The 17,991-nt window shown below is 48.0% G+C and overlaps 1 pseudogene; it reads left to right on the top strand.

Moving 5' to 3' along the window:
• Nucleotides 1-13,355: 13,355 nt before the first annotated feature.
• On the top strand, nt 13,356-13,925 carry LOC141023123 (putative serpin-Z12; annotated as a pseudogene).
• The last annotated feature ends 4,066 nt before the right edge of the window (nt 13,926-17,991 follow it).

The following is a 17,991-nucleotide window of genomic DNA, read 5'->3' as shown; positions in this document are numbered from 1 at the left end:
CGCGCCCTGCGTCTGGAGTCAAATCACCCCCTGCCAGACAAATTATCTCAAGCTGAACGTCAACCACTTATTCCCACCATCAACAAAATCAAAACTCTTCTGGGGAACGGCCTAAATGGCATTGATCTGGTCCGGGTCTGGATTGCCTGGCGGGTGATTCCTTTAAGCCGCCGCCCCGGCTTAATGTGTGATTACACGGGCCGGAAGGATGATCCTCTTCGCCACAGTCCCGACGACTTACCTGAGGACGTCATTGATGATATGACCAAGTCTCTTCTGAACGAGAGCCTGGCAGATTGCGGGAGGACGGGCTTAAGTCCTTTCTGCAAGGCTAACCCGGCCCCAGCGGTAAACTATTGACCTGAACACCTCACCTTCCATTTTAACGATTTCTTCTTAACTTCAAAAACCTTTGTTGTATTTTACAGGCTAATGATAAATTCTGGAAGGTCAAGTATGACCATGAAGCTGCTAAGAAAGCCAGAAAGGTTAAAATGGCCGCCAGGAAAGCCGCTCCCCGCAAGAAGGGGAGCAAACCTAGCGCCTCGGACCTGCTTCACCTGGAAGACACCTCCGAGTCAGAGGTAGCCCTTGACTCTTTAGGCTCCTTTTTTAACCATCTTTATTGACATGGATTATCAGCAGGAGGACACCGGAACGAGTCATGAAGTGATTGAAGAGGTAACTATAATTTCCTCCGACTCGGAGCCCTTGCCAAGACTGAAAGTCCGAAGAGTAACCCGGAAAGTAAGATTTTCACATCCTTTAGCTTATCAAGATCCTCAATTTTTTTGAAGCGACAGATTTATGAAAGTCAGAGGCAGACCCGGACCAGCAAGGATGCAGACCTCTCCTCCGGCTTACCCGAAGCATCAAGGAAGCGCCGGACTGAGGTTATCTCCGACTTATATCCTTTTCATCCTTTGGCGGGCGTCACTCGTCAACCACTCAATTCTTCTGATTCAAACTATCAGGGAACTTCACCTTCCTCCGGCGACTCCATGCAGTCTAGCTTGCCGGCTTTCAAAACCGCACCCGGGTAATGATGATCAGCTTATTTTGTGCTTATCTTACTCATGTTTTTGCACTAACCCTTTGACTTTCAGTGTACAAGTAAAGCCCAGCAAGAGGGCGAAGAAAAATAAGCCGGCCGAAGAGCCGGTCCTGACTGAACCTGATGCTTCTGCTCATGAGCCGCCGTCTGCACCTGCTCCTGAAACCACCACTACTCCATCTGATGAACAAGTTATGGAAGGTTCTGATAACCCGGAGATCCCCAGCCCGACTCATCCAGATGATCTGGACGTTGTAATTACCCGGACCGAGTTTGTTGAACCGGGAAGACCCACCGTGTTGGCTAGGTGCTCTGCCAAGGAAGAACTTCTGGAACGCCGCAGGGCCAGGCTGGACATCACTGATTATGCTAATCTGAGCATTGGAGATACTGTCTCTGGCTATATTAATCAAGTGCACAACAGCCGGGACCTGGAAATTGATATGGTGAAGCAAATACAGCAAAAGTCTGAGGTATGACTCTCTTGCTTACTCCATAGTTATCCTTACCATGCCAGCCCCCAAGTCTATTACTTATGATGAAATATGTTGTAGACTTAATACCGGCTTAATAATCACTGCAAGAAAACCGGCTTACCTGGTAACACTCAAGGGCCGGTTTAAACAGCATAGTTAACCGGTCCTTACCTTATTTTAATCAAGTAGTTGAGCAGCTTTACACATTAGCCCCCAAATGCCAAATACCTTTGCCTGCAAAGTGCTTGGGACTTGTTTTCATGAATCGGCACTGTAAATAGAGCTTTTCAGCATACATTAGCCCCCAAGTGCCAAGTGTCTTTGCTTGCAAAGTGCTTGGGACTTATTGTTGCATTATAATCACCCTAACTGTAACCCGGAATTTGTACAGGCCGCCTGTAAGAAATTTGATCGGAAATCTATGATCTAAAGAACCGCCTGAAGACTCAGGAAAGGGAAACCCAAAAGGCCAACTCCAAATTTGAAGTCAGCGTATCTGCACAAGAGAAGCTGAAGAAGAAGTTTGAAGCAGAAAGAAAAGCCTGGGCGGATGAAGAAACTGCTTTGCTCAGCCGGGCCGAACAAGCGGAGGCCACTCTTACTGAAAGAACCGCCGAGCTATCCGGCTTAAAACGCCATGTATCTCAGATGGTCTCCGCAATCTTTGGTAAGTTACTCTGTAAGTTTCTAACTAGTTTACATCGTTCATTTCCCATAAGTATCTCAATTGCCATCAGCTCACCTGACTTTGTAATGCAGGTCCCAGGAGTTCCAATCTCAACCATAACGTGTTGACCAAGCTGAAGGCGGTTTATACCTTGGTAGAACAACTTTACACCGGGTCACAACGTGCCTTAGCCGTTGTGGCTCTGTCAAACGAAGTTCCCACTCATCTGGCGGATGTACTCAGGCGGCTTGCCGTGCTTCCTCAATGCTTCCAAGAGTTAAGACGAGCTTCCGCAAGAGCCGGAGCCATAGCCGCTCTAAGTCGGGCCAAGGCGTTTCTACCGGAGCTAGACCCGGCCGACATCGCCCTTGGGTATCCTAGCTTGAAGGAAGATGGCACTCCCTTTGACCAGAAAGACTTCGCCGCTTGTGTGAAGAGCGTACGCCCGGTGGCCACTTTGATTGGTAATGATACAGACCTTACCAAATATCAACCGGGCTATGACACGGAGAATCAGAGGATCCCAACACCTCATTATGAAGCAGTCAGCCTGATTTCTCCGACTCGTAAGCATACCTTCGCCCCTGAAGTTGACCCGGCCGGGTTAATTGATGATGAAGCTCAATTTGAAGCCTTGAGTGGCATTGACTGGAAATCATCAACCTTCTAGGACATGGAAACGGCCGGAGGAGCAGAGAGGGATGAGCCGGAAGCTTCAGCCCAACAAGCACCTTTGATTTCTTAGGCGGTTCATGGTTATGTCTCAAAAACAATGCCTCACCTTTTGGACTCGGGGAGTCCTGTAATAGAGTAGGACGAACACTTAATGTTGCCGTGCCATCATGCACGTGTGTAGCGCTTAACTCTATTTAAACTGCCCTTTTATATTCTTCCGGGTTATGTTTGATCCTCTGGTTTCCTTAAGTTTAAAGAGCTGTCTTTAATTGTCCTGCATAGAAAACAAATCACAAGTCTCTAGGTGGCTTACCGCATGGAGAGTCGTATATTTTACATATAACCCGGAATATGAATCAAAGTCATAATAACCCGGTTCTCAATTATATCTTGGAGATAACCATAACAGCATACCTGCGAGCCTTCGAGTATACTTCCGGGTTATGTAACCCGAATAATGAGGTTAAGAACTCAACTCCGGTTCACCAGCACATATAATGCTTATTATGTGCTATAAACGTTATTAATCAAGGTTAAGCCGGTGGAATAAGAACCACCCTTGAACACTTTTGATATGATCAAAAGAACTTGTTTGCAACAAAAAGATTTCAAACATTTGGAGGCTTCTGATTCGAATACGACCAGAGAACCGTCCCAAAGGGGTTAAGCTAAGATTCGAATACGATCATATAGCCCCCAGTGGCCTTGGCGTTGCCGATCAAGAGGGTACCGACAGATATGTTCTCTTTGGTTCGAATACGACCTATGTTTGAACAGGAAGCCCCCAAATGATCTTAAGAGTTGTTTAACGACGCTGATTCGAATACGATCCACGTCGGTTCTCAAAGGGGGTTGAGCTATGATTCAAATATGATCAATAAAAACTCCCCAATGAGCTCGGCAATATGCCAATCAAATGGGTATCGACAGCTATGTTCTCTTTGGTTCGAATACGACCTATGTTTGAACAGGAAGCCCCCAAGTGATCATATTTTTAACGGCTAGATTCAAATACGATCATAAGCCGGACCAACCTCCAAGTGACCATGTAATATTACAATGAAAATAACAATGATACATTTACCTTTGGAGGAAAAAAGGACATAGGTCCTGCTTTATTATTTATCACAATATATACACGGCTATAGAAATATGTACATTATGAGAGTCGGTGGCTCAAGTGTAATAAGGCCGAAGCTGAGCTATGTTCCACGGCCGGCGGGTCTCCTCCTCCGACTTACGTGAATCTTTGTGCTCCCGAACATTGATAAGGTAGTATGACCCGTTGTGCAAGTTCTTGCTGACCACAAAGGGCCCTTCCCAAGGTGGGGATAGCTTGTGTGCATCTGTTTGATCCTGGATGAGCCGGAGCACCAAATCACCTTCCTGAAAAACCCTGGACTTAACCCGACGGCTGTGATAGCGGCGCAGGTCTTGTTGGTAAATTGCCGAGTGAGCTGCTGCTATGTCACGCTGTTCGTCCAACAAGTCAAGAGCATCTTGACGCGCTTGCTCATTATCCGCCTCGACATAAGCCGCCACTCGAGGCGAATCATGACGGATGTCGCTAGGGAGGACCGCCTCAGCTCCGTAAACCATGAAGAAAGGTGTGTAACCCATAGACCTGTTAGGAGTAGTATTGATGCTCCATAATACGGAGGGTAACTCCTCCACCCAACAACCCGGCGTCCGTTGCAAAGGGACCAAAAGCCGGGGCTTGATGCCCTTCAAGATTTCCTGATTAGCTCTCTCAGCTTGACCATTGGATTGAGGGTGAGCCACTGATGAAACATCAAGCCGAATATGCTCTCGTTGACAAAATTCCTCCATGGCGCCTTTAGACAGATTGGTACCATTGTCAGTTATAATGCTGTGTGGAAAACCAAAGCGAAATATCACCTTTTTCATGAACTGGACCGCCGTGGCTGCGTCACACTTACTAACTGGCTCTGCCTCTACCCACTTTGTGAACTTGTCAACCGCCACCAAGAGGTGGGTCTTCTTATCCTTGGACCTTTTGAAAGGCCCAACCATATCAAGCCCCCAGACTGCAAACGGCCAAGTGATTGGAATCATCCTCAACTCTTGAGCCGGCACGTGAGCCCGTCTTGAGAACTTTTGACAACCGTCACACTTACTGACCAAGTCTTCTGCATCAGCATGAGCCGTCAGCCAATAAAAACCATGGAGAAAAGCTTTGGCCACAAGGGATTTTGAGCCGGCATGATGGCCACAATCCCCCTCGTGAATCTCACGTAGAATTTCTTGACCTTCCCTAGAGGAAACACAACGCTGAAAAGCTCCCGTGACACTGCGATGATGCAGCTCGCCATTGACAATTACCATTGACTTAGACCGCCGGGTTATTTGTCTGGCCAAAGTTTCATCCTCAGGCAATTCTCCTCGGGTCATATAAGCCAAGTATGGCACTGTCCAATCTGGGATAACGTGGAGAGCCGCCACCAACTGTGCTTCTGGGTCAGGAACAGCCAATTCTTCCTCTGTAGGCAACTTGACAGAAGGGTTATGCAGAATATCCAAGAAAGTATTAGGCGGCGCCGGCTTTCGCTGAGAGCCCAGCCGGCTTAATGCATCAGCCGCCTCGTTCTTTCTGCGATCAATGTGCTCTACTTGGTAACCCTGAAAATGTCCAGCAATGGCATCAACTTTGCGGCGATAAGCCGCCATGAGGGGGTCCTTGGAATCCCACTTGCCTGATACCTGTTGGGCCACCAAATCTGAGTCACCAAAGCATCTTACCCGGCTTAAGCTCATCTCCTTGGCCATCCGAAGACCATGGAGCAAGGCCTCGTACTCAACTGCATTGTTAGTACAGGGAAACATCAACCGTAGGACGTAACAAAATTTGTCACCTTGAGGGGAAGCTAACACGACTCCAGCCCCCGAGCCCTCCAATTGCCTAGACCAGTCGAAGTGAATAGTCCAGTATGTATTATCCGGTTTCTCTTCAGGCACCTGCAGCTCTGTCCAATCATTGATGAAATCCACCAATGCTTGAGATTTGATAGCAGTGCGTGGCACGTACTTTAGACCATGAGGCCCGAGTTCTATGGCCCACTTAGCAACTCTTCCTGTGGCTTCTCTGTTTTGGATGATATCTCCTAGGGGAGCAGAACTAACCACAGTGATAAGGTGGCCTTGTTAATAATGCTTAAGCTTCCGGCTTGCCATGAACACCCCATAAACAAGCTTCTGCCAATGTGGATACCGTTGCTTAGACTCAATAAGTACTTCACTGACGTAGTAAACCGGCCGCTGAACCGGATTTTCCTTACCCGCCTCCTTACGCTCCACCACCACAGCCACACTGACGGCTCGTGTGTTAGCGGCTACATACAACAACAAGGGCTCCTTATCGATAGGAGCAGCAAGGACTGGCGGCTCAGCTGGCTGTCTTTTCAAATCCTCAAAAGCAGCATTAGCAGCGTCATTCCAGACAAAATCATCTGTTTTCTTCATCATCTGATATAGTGGCATGGCTTTTTCACCCAACCGGCTTATAAACCGACTCAAAGCAGCGATGCGACCCGCCAGACGCTGGACGTCATTTATGCACGCCGGCTTAGCCAGAGAGGTGATTGCCTTGATCTTCACTGGGTTAGCTTCGATGCCTCTGTGAGAAACCAGAAAACCGAAGAGCTTGCCTGCAGGAACACCAAAAACACACTTGGCCGGATTAAGCATCATCTTGTAGACCCGGAGATTATCAAAGGTCTCTTTCAGATCATCTACCAAGGTTTCCTTCTCTCTGGATTTTACCACAATATCATCCACATAAGCATGAACGTTGCGCCCAATCTGATTATGGAGACAATTCTGCACGCACCGCTGGTAAGTCGCCTGTGCACTCTTGAGTCCAAAAGGCATAGACACATAACAGAAGGCTCCGAAGGGAGTGATGAACGCCGTCTTCTCTTGGTCCTTAACTGCCATTTTGATCCGATGGTATCCAGAGTAAGCATCCAAAAAACTTAAACGCTCACAACCTGTCGTAGCATCAATAATTTGATCAATACGGGGGAGAGCAAAAGGATCAGCCGGACAAGCCTTGTTTAAATCCGTATAGTCCACACACATACGCCAGGTGCCATTCTTCTTGAGCACGAGCACCGGGTTAGCTAACCATTCTGGATGAAAGACTTCAACGATAAACCCGACCGCCAAGAGCCGGGCTACTTCCTCACCAATGGCTTTCCGCCTCTCCTCATTAAACCGCCGGAGGAATTGCCTGACTGGCTTAAATTTCGGATCAATATTGAGAGTGTGCTCAGCGAGTTCTCTTGGTACACCCGGCATGTCAGAAGGTTTCCATGCAAAGATGTCCCTGTTCTCACGGATGAACTCGATGAGCGCGCCTTCCTATTTCGGATCCAGATTGGCACTGATGCTGAACTGCTTAGATGAGTCACCTGGAACAAAGTCAACAAGTTTAGTCTCATCGGCCGACTTAAATTTCATTACTGGCTCATGCTCCGTGGTTGGCTTTTTCAAAGACGTCATATCTGCCGGGTCAACATTATCCTTGTAAAACTTCAACTCCTCTGTTGCACAAACAGATTCAGCGTAAGCAGCGTCACCTTCCTCGCATTCCAAAGCTATCTTTCGGCTGCCGTGGACCGTAATGGTCCCATTGTGACCCAGCATCTTGAGCTGCAAGTATACGTAACACGGCCGTGCCATGAACTTGGCGTAAGCCGGCCGCCCAAATAGAGCATGGTACGGGCTTCTTATTTTAACCACCTCGAAAGTCAGTTTTTCCGCCCTGTAGTTGTACTCATCTCCAAAGGCTACTTCCAGTTCGATCTTACCAACTGGATACGCCGACTTACCGGGCACCACACCATGGAAAACAGTGTTGGACTGGTTGAGGTTTTTATCAGTCAACCCCATACGACGGAAGGTCTCATAATAGAGGATGTTGATGCTACTGCCTCCGTCCATGAGCACCTTAGTGAATTTATACCCCCCAACCTGAGGAGCCACCACCAAGGCCAGGTGACCCGGATTATCAACCCGGGGAGGGTGATCTTCCCTACTCCATACAATAGGCTGCTCAGACCATCTCAAATAATGTGGAACCGCCGGCTCAACAGCATTCACAGCCCTCTTATGAAGCTTCTGGTCTCGCTTGCACAGACTAGTAGTAAACACATGATACTGTCCGCTATTGAGCTGCTTTTGATTGGTCTGGTATCCTCCCTGCTGCTGCTGCTGATTACCCTGGCCAGATTGCTGATTAAAACCCCCTTGAAAATTCTGAGAATTGGAATTAGAGCCGCCGCCCGGGCCATGAAAGCCGCCGGCGCCTGAGCCGCCACCCTGCTCATTGTTGCCATTAAAAGCGTTGGAATTTTTGAAGGCTTTCATGATTGCGCAGTCTTTCCATAGATGAGTGGCCGGCTTCTCCCTAGAACCACGCCTTGGACAGGGCTCATTCAACAATTGCTCAAGCGTCGGGCCTGACCCGCCGGCTCGGGGAGGTGGTCTCCCCTTACGTCGGTGGTTGTTACCCTGTGCATTGGTGTTGGCCACAAACTCCATACTGCCATTAGCCTTACGTTTGTTACCTCCCTGGTTCGCCGGGTTATGCTGAGGGACCTTGCCGTTGCCATTCTTCTTTCCCTTCCCTGTCCTTTCATCATCAGACGCGGGATCCTTGGTACTATCAGAGTCGGCGTACTTGACCAGAGCCGCCATCAGCGTACCCATATCATTGCAATCGTGCTTGAGCCGCCCGAGCTTCATCTTCAGGGGTGCAAAACGACAATTTTGCTCCAACATTAAGACTGTAGAGCCGGCGTCCATCTTATCAGACGAATGTATTATCTCTTTGACCCGGCGAACCCAATGGGTTGTAGACTCGCCCTCTTGCTGCTTGCAGTTAGTCAAATCCACAATTGACATAGATTGCCTACAGGTATCTTTGAAGTTTTGGATGAACCGGGCTTTTAGCTCTGCCCATGACCCGATAGAATTAGGCGGCAGTCCTTTCAACCAAGTGCGGGCAGTCCCATCCAACATCATGGTGAAGTATTTGGCCATTGCCGCTTCGCTGACCTCCAGCAACTCCATAGCCATATCGTAGCTCTCGATCCATGCTCCGGGTTGTAAATCAGCCGTGTAATTAGGTACCTTCCTAGGTCCTTTGAAATCCTTGGGCAGACGTTCATTACGGAGAGCCGGCACCAGACAAGGGACACCTCCGGTCCTCGTAGGTACGCCCGCCTCGATAGAAGCCGTCGGATAAACCGGGAGGGCTGGTAAGCTGTCAGCTGAGCCGCCTGCTCCGCCTCTTGTCGTGCTCTGTCTTGGTCTACCGCGTTAAAGGCTCCATTATGTGCCGGGCCGTGGCCAGCTGGCAAGTCACAGCGCCGGACGTTGCTTGAGCCGGTCGCTGAAGCCATGTGTCTGCTATAACTTGGGCTCCGGTTTGGACGAGGGGTTGAATGAATCCTGTCCCGGCTATATGAATATGCCTCCTGTTGCGCCAGAGCCGTCTGAAGAAGTTCTCTGACCCGGCGGGTTTCAACCGCCGGCGGAGAGTCGCCCTCGACTGGGAGAGCCGCCAATCGCGCCGCTGCGGCGATCATGTTTTCCAATGGGTTGGCATAATGACCCGGCGGTATAGGCACGTATTGAGGCGGGGCAGTGTTCACACGGGGAGGCCCCATCACTTGCGGTTGAATTGGCGTTCCAGCCCTGGGTGTCGTGATTCCTGGCGGGTTACTGGGCCCTGCACCAGGCGTGTTGAAGAGGTTTCGAGGATCGTAAACCGGAGGGAGTTGAGATTGAGCCTTCTGATGCCTCCTTCTCATGATTTCATTGGATGCGTTCTGATCCATCGTGAGCCGGAAAGACTGCGCCTGAATCAGCTGAGTCTGGGCGTCGAGAGCCGCCCGCTCTGCAGCCATCCTGATCCCTTCCGCTGCCAGATCTTCCTTGGTTCTTGCTATATCCAGCTTTAACTGTGCCACCTCCGCATCATGTTGAGCTTGATCCGCTGGGACGACCGTAGCGGTTAACAGGGCCGTCATCTTGTCCGTGAGATCCATCAGCACCTGAGCCGGCGAGTGCACAGGGCCTCCTACCCCAGCGGCGGAGTTTTGGACAGGTTGTGTGCCGGCCATGAAGATTCCAACCCGGCTCGGCGACTCAAAGGGGTCCGGAATACTGTCGCCATCGGAACAACCCCTGAGCCCGCCACCTTGAAGTTGATATAACGAGTCGGTCTCACCTGTGGACGACTCACCGTCAGAGCAGGTGGCCGTCTCCTCGCCAGATACAGATCCTTCAGAGAGTCCTCCGTGGATGCATCCCACGAAAGCACGTTTCAAGGCGGGCGGAGTCCGGGCGGGTCTCGCACGCTGAGCCGCCTCGATGAGGCCGGTGCCGATGTTCGGCTCAGGGCCCGGCTCACCGATCTTGCCAATGAACACGTGGATTCCGCCGAAGGGGACCCGGTACCCGTACTCGATTGAGTCGGCGTCGGGGCCCCAGCCTGCGTCGTTGATGTAGAGCTTGCCGCGACGACTCTTGGTCATCCGGCCCACAGCGTATCCCTTGAGCCCTTCGAAGCTGCCCTTCAAGAACTCAAATCAACCGTGCGCTGGCCCCACGGTGGGCGCCAACTGTCGTGGAATTGTCACGGCAGATGTCCTCGTGCAAGGACTTAGTCGTGGAGCCATCGCAGCTAGGAAGCTTGAAGGGGTTAAACGGGACAAAGGACACGAGGATTATACTGGTTCGGCCCCTTATGTTGAAGGTAAAAGCCTACTCCAGTTGAGGTGGAATTACTTAGGGTTTCGATGACCAGGAGCTAAACCGCTCTGCCTGGCTATCGATCTGATCTTACTTGTCCTGAACCACCGCCGGGTCGTCCCTTTATATAGAAAGGTTAACGCCCAGCGGCTCTCGGAGTCCCGGCCGGCTCATAAACTGTGTCCAGCTTGGACTCTTAACTATTCTTGCCTTACACTACAAGTCATGCCACAACGGCAGTTTACCACTACGGGCCTTAAGTCGCCTCTGGGTCTTAGACCTATTACTAAACCGCCATCCTTAACCTGTCCTTGGGCTTCTGAATGAAGAGCTGTCGCAACGTAACCCAGCCCATCTCGGGCGGGTTACACCAGTAGCTATATCCTCAATAGGTTCGACACTCTTACTTATCGAAAGAGGCTACAATTGATCCCCTATACTTGTGGGTTATCAGTTTGCCAAGTCTGCAACCATTACAATGTAAAGAAACATCTCCAGATACAGACCTAAGAGGCCCTTACAAACTAAATAAGACAAGCGAGAGCCACAGATGTGACCAAGGCGACGATGCCACTGCTCGAAGGACGCAGACGAAGAGGCAGCAAGAGCATGAGAGCTGGCAGAAGTGGTGGCAGCGGAAGGAACACAAAGCTAGTCAACCTCCCAAAGGCCCTCTAACTCATGGCGCCGGGGGCCAGCACCAATCAAAGCCTTGGTGCGACGATCCTGAATGGAGCAAGAGTCGGTTTCAAGAATGACACGACAACCAGAATCAGTAAGTTGGGCAGCGGAAAAAAGATTCATGGTAAGGCGAGGGACATGTGAAACACTCGGAACAGAAAAAGATGGAGTGGAAAGAATACCACAACTAGCAACAGGAACAGGTGTGCCATCAGTGGTAAGAACATTAACAGGCGAATTAAGAGGTCAGAGAGAAGACAGCGCGGAAGAATCAGAAGACATATGAAAGGAGGCTCGAGAGTCAATAACCCACGAAGATGTACCTGACTGTGTAGATGCCAGCGGTGGTGGAGAAGGGGATGCAGTCACAGCAGCAGCGGAACCAGTCGACGAGGAGCCGGAGGAAGCAAGTAGACGCTTGAGGCATACAATGTCCTGGTCAGTGAGTGACAGAGTCGAGGAAGACACAGGAGTCCCGCTGGATGAGGAGCGCCTCTGATCTCACTTCTTGTGGCGACAATCAGACTCTGGGTGACCTGATCGGGAGTAGTAATGACAGAAGGTGTCACGGCACGACGTGCCCTTCTCAGCATAAGGAGGACGGCTAACCCCTCTGGAGGAGTAGGCAAGAGCGGCAGAGTAGTGAGGCGAGCAGACGACACAGGAGCTCGGGCGGCCAACAAGCTCCAACACTGACAGAACCAGAAGCAACCCAGCAGAGCGAAGGCGGGTCTCCTCAGCATGAAGCTCGGTAAGTACCTCCGAGATAGGAACATGACCACGAGCAAGCAAGTGAGCACGACGAGGCTCAAACACAGACCGGAGACGAGACAAGCAGGCTAGGAACGAGACGCACGGAGTTGCATCGTGCGGAAGAAAGGGGCTAGCCTAGCATCTGATACCAACAATAGGGCAATGCAGTTGTACTGTTTCAACAAAAGTGTTGGAGAGCTTGGAGCATGGAATGTTGACCTACTACGACAATTTTACACATGATTTTTTTCTTGATTAGACTTGTTTAGTTGTGAAAGCACTTTGTGTTTGTTTTCTGACTCCGTTCAAATGAATAAAAGTTATTGTTCCTAGAATTTGCGTATCCAACTAATTATCATTACTTGTTCTCAGGACTGTAGAATCTTTGAAGTTGCACCACACTCGTGGGCTAAACCAACTCTTCGCTCCGCCAGACCTAGGGGCTATGCCACACTCTGGAGCTGCATGACTTTGAAGATCCTGTAGATCGCTTGGATATTAAGTTCAAAAGTTTTTCCCAGATGGTTTTTCCCAAATTCCACCCAATATAAACCAACTCTAACTAGTCGGTTCATTGAAGACCGACTAGTTTCCATGGGCTTGGTGCTCAGAGGGCTAAGTCCATGAAGTTCAAGTTCAATTCATCTCTAACTAGTCGGTTCACCAAAAACCGACAGGTATCGGCTTGATGATCAGAGAGCCAAGTCCATGAAGTTCAATATTAGCCTACTCAAATAAGTCGCTTCATTGGAAACCTTCTTGTTTCCATGGGCTTTATGCTCAGAGTGCCAAGTCCACTAAGTTCAAGTTAAAAATCATTTTGAACTAGTTGGTTTCATATAAACCGATTGGTGCAACGAGCTCAGAGAGCCAAGTCCATGAAGTTCAAGATTATGTAGTTATTTTTGAGACTTCATCTGACTGCAAGCAATGAATCGGAGTCTCGGTGGCTACACCTACTAGGCGCACTGAGCATGCACCCACTAAAGCAAACAAAATTACAGGTTTAAGCAATTTAAATTGATGAAACAATACCTACTAGCGAAAATGTGGAATACTTAATCTTGTAGTTTTGTCAATTTGGGAGCGAAGCTCGCTGTCATTCTTGTACATATAATATTCATCAAGCGCATCTTGAGGGAGAGAACTCAAACCAGGGTCTCCTACTTGGCACCAACTTCAGTTGCTATTGAGCATGAGCTGGCTAAGGGAAATGAAGCAGTCATTCGACATCTCCACTTTGCCGTTCTGTATCCCAGGCGGCACCACCGTGCGCGTGCCACCCATGACGACAAGGCAGTCACAACATATCGCGGTCTACCCGAGCTTCAGGGCTCTGAAGCTGCCCTACAAGAACGACATGCAACAACAAGCTGCATTCTACATGCTAATCCTACTACCGGACAACGACACTCTCAGTGTCGCTGATCTCTACGGCTAGGTTGTGTCGGCGCCGGAATATTTCAAGAAGCACATGCCGGCGGGGAAGGTTCCAGTCGGGCGGTTCATGGTCCCCAAGTTCAAGTTCATGTTTGAGTTTGATGCGTCATCGGACATGCGAAAGCTTGGTGCCAATAAGGCTTTCGATGCCGGTGACTTCTTTGGTATAGTGTATACTAGGGATGGGGAGCTCGCTATCACCGGGGTGTACCATAAGGCCACTATTGAGGTGGATGAGGTAGGCACCATGGCCGCCGCTGCCATGACCGCCATAATTGGGCGTACAACCATGCTAAAGGCACCATAACATCTGATGGATTTTGTGGCAGATAGACCCTTCTTATTTGTCATGGTTGAGGAGAGGACATATGCAATGTTGTTCCTTTGGTCACGTGGTTGATCCTCGTACTTGCTAATTGGATAAATAGTTATTCTATAAAATATGTAATCATTTGGCGATTGAATGAATCATTGAAACATTGTTCCTCGATCATGTGGTTACCGTGGCACTTGATGCTAGGAGGACATGCCACAATTTTTGTCGACACCCAATCAGCGATGGTCTCTCTCATGAATTAGAGTCAAAATAACACACAAATGGTTGTGCATGGTGCTCCATAATCCCAACTCCCTACTCTGAAGAGTGTATGAGGTCGTCGGTATGCAAATTTGGATGGCGACGACGCGAATGTTCATTAGTCCTCAGCATGGGCACACATTGAAGTTTCAAGCAACAAAATACAACGACATTTGAAGCAATGTATATATTTGTAGTTATGTAGTAATGCATAACCTCCTTGTGTAGGACATTCGACATGAGGAAACAAAGCGTCAACGCAAAAGATGCAATGAAATATCCATGTGTCATTTTATATACTCTGCAATCTTTTTTATCTGACCCTTGAGATAAACAATCGTACACTAAAAGCGTACATCAAGAAGTTTGCTAGAACATACACTTCAAGCTCTTTGCCAAGATATTTAAGGGTATAACAGACCCGAAAACACACACACACACAGACTAAGTGGCACAAATTAATGCTTGTGATTTTTTCTAGCAATATTATTCAAATATAATATTATACGTCATCACGCAAGGTTATCCAGGGATAATATCTCGAGAGAAAAAAAAGAATCTACATTTTGGTTGCAAAGTTAGTGTATGTATGTTTCTTAAAAAAATAACTACTGACCCTACATAAGATTTTGATTTACCAAATATTAGACGAGAAACTTGTGTTATCTGACATACAAGTGATATATTTCTAAAGCACTTCCCTAGATACCAGTGATGTACCTAGCAGGTGGTGTTGGAGGAGATCAAAGATTGGAAACTAGCAGGTGCTGCTACCGCCTCCCTCCCATCTTCTACGTTGGAGATCAAAGTTTGAACTTAGAAGATCAAAGATCGAAACTTAGCTGCTACTATGTAATCTCCCTACTCTATTAGCTGCTGCTACCCTTTGGTGATTGGTTGTTTGTTAAGTTGGCAGTGGTTAACTGTTACCCATGTCCCCGTGGGTAATTACTCTCTTAGGGGACGGGGATGTGCCAGCTTTAATGCCCACAGGGAAACTGATAGGTCAAATATCTTACCCAGCGTGAAAGACGAGGATGGGGATGGGATAGCATTACCCGTGCCCCTTACCCGCCTTACCCATAAAGGCCTTACATGTGGGCTCTAAAATTAGTAGACCCCATGTTATTCCCGCCCTTACCCACCAAAATTTCCTACCATCCCACCCCTTTGGCCAAAAATCCAAAACAAACCCCTAACCTAGCCACAACATATTTATTGTGCTAAAATGCTATTTTTTCTACTGAAATGCTATCGAAAGTTGTTGTTGATTGCATGCATGGGTTTCCCCATGGGGATAAAAACCTGACGGGGATGGGGATGGCAATACTGAAAGGGTATGAGGATGGAAACGGGCATGGGAATGCTTTCGCGGGGACGAAGATGGGAGTCTAATACCCGCCTGGGTAATCCCCATTGCCAGGCTGAGTTGTGTGCATCTTAGTTATGGAGAGGTCGGATGTTACTCATCATGCTTTGTATCCTCTTGATGTTACATCTTGAGATAAAAAATGCACCATTTATCAAAAAAATCAGCTCTTGCTACCGCCTCCCTCTCATCCCCACTATGGCACTACTAACGCCTGACGCCTCGTTCAGTCGTCCTAATGTGTGAGTATTTATGCATTTCTTGTGGCAAAGAATAGTGAATTGAATCAATTGATGTCATTTACTTGCAGTCGGCTTGGCATTGTTTTACTTGTGTAGTCAGATATCATATGTGTGACTCGATGCCATTTACTTCTTGAACCTGAATGTAAAGTCAACTTGGTGTATGAATTGATGTCGTTCACTTCTTGAACCTGAATGTGTAGTCAATTTCGCATCATGATTGTGTAGTCACCGGTTGATGCCATTGTGTAGTCACTGCTCAACTATTGTGTATTGATGCTTATTTTTGTTGTGCCTTCTTTTTGTAATCGTAGAACTGAATGTGAAGAGGAATGGTGACATTATGTCATTTTTTCGGAATTTTGAGGCTAGAACAAGGAAGGTTGCAGCCGAAGTGTAACCTGAAACTGAAGATACTGGAATACATTGTCCTGATTCCCCACCTCTATTTCATTCTGAAGTGGACATTGACACTGATAAATCAGGAATAGGATGTGAGAGTTTCCTCGGGGTTGTTCATGCTACCAATACAACTTCATTGTCACTTAAAGATGCAATTCAAATTTTGTTAAAGATCATCATTTGACTCCTAGTTAAATACGTGGGCAGGGATATGAAGGGGGTGGCAATATGAAAGGGGAGATTAAAGGGTTGAAAACATAGATCATGGTAGATTCTCCTATGCGTATTACATCCATTGCTTTGCACATCAACTTCAATTGGTTCTTGTTGTGTGCCAATGGACAACGTATTATATATGTGTGTGTGTGGTTTTTTGATCATGTTTCTTACTTGCTCAATAATGTTGGGGTTTCTTGTGAGTGTCATGACTCATGACATGCTTCGAGATGTTAGGGCTCAAACAATTTTGGTACCACATGCACGTGAGGGTGGTGTTCTGACCCACCCTCGCGCGGTTTCGGATGATGCGCCCATCCGTGGGGCCCCGCGCAGTATAGGGCTTTGACCGGCAATGAGATGGGGTAGACCATGGTGAATTCCTCTTAGTTTGTGATAGGGTAGGTCATAGTGACATGCCAGACCAAGTTTAAGTAATACCCCACAACTTTAAAGTGGCAAATGCTGGTAATTAATTGGACAGAGATCGAGAAATGGAGGATTGAAAGGGTGATGAAAACTAACTCAAACAGAATGGATAAGGAAAAGGAAAAGAAATAACACGCAATAAGTAAATATAAATGCAATGCACCACATTATAAATCATTTTTCACTAAAAATAGGTTTGGGATAGAGTACCTGTAAGCCGAGTGTCGTCTATCGGGTACCCGGCTTACATCTATCTCCGTCACGAAGCTGTCTGCAGTCTACATGATCTCGACGTGGAAACGATCTTTGCCGAGCCCTAATGTAAGCTGAGTGCATTTTTTTCTATGTGCCGAGTATTGCACAAAGCCAAGAAACTTTTTTTTGACCCACTCGACTTATTTAGACATAAGCCGAGTTGCCTTTTTTTGTCGTGTGTTTGCCATTCCATACTCGCTTATGTGAATGTAAGTCGAGTACCCGTGTTTCTGCACTCGACTTATGGCATAACATACGGCCTGCCATACGGCAACGTGTGATTTCCCTGTAGTGGATACTATCAAAGTAGGGGGCTGCCAACCTAATTTTACATGTCCTTGATGTTAATCTAAGATTATCTCAGCAGGCAAGATTAATGCATGTCTATGTGTTAGATATGATAGGTTGTCCTGCCGTATACATATGAAGATGTCACCGTCCATCTACAGAGATGACGCAGCAAAGCACGTGACAAACTTCTACAAGTAGAGATGAACAGCGGCTCAAGTCGGTCAAGTTTTTTTTGAAGAAAAGGGCTCTTGCCCCGGTTCCATTTCCATCAGAAAACGAAACCACAGTATTATCCTTATTACAGCTCGCGGGAGAGGATTGAACCATTCCTCCGGCATGATCTATAAAAAAGAGTTAACCTCTTACAGCTCATCTACCAAATGGATACAAATAGAAATAAAAGGTTTTCCATCCGCAGTAGCCTGGTAATTGGCATCTATCTATCATCCTTCCAGGAGCATCCCACTGTCCATGCCCATCCAGCCTTCTGCCTTCTTCTTCAGAGAGTATTGCAGCCACAACTCCCTCTTCCTCAGCCTGGCTCTGGCCAAAGTAGCAGAGGAGGCTGCCTGGCAACCTCCCATAGAGATGATATGAGCCTCTCCACGTCCTCTCCTATAGCCCCTTTGCACAAGATCTTCCATTGATTGCAGAAGCTTGCAATTCTCCTCAGAATCACCTGCAC

The sequence above is a fragment of the Aegilops tauschii genome, chromosome 5 (assembly GCF_002575655.3).
Source record: "Aegilops tauschii subsp. strangulata cultivar AL8/78 chromosome 5, Aet v6.0, whole genome shotgun sequence".
In the NCBI taxonomy this organism is placed as follows: Eukaryota; Viridiplantae; Streptophyta; class Magnoliopsida; order Poales; family Poaceae; genus Aegilops; species Aegilops tauschii.
The sequence above is the reverse complement of the archived record's forward strand: the minus strand, read 5'-3'. Positions and strand labels throughout refer to the sequence as shown.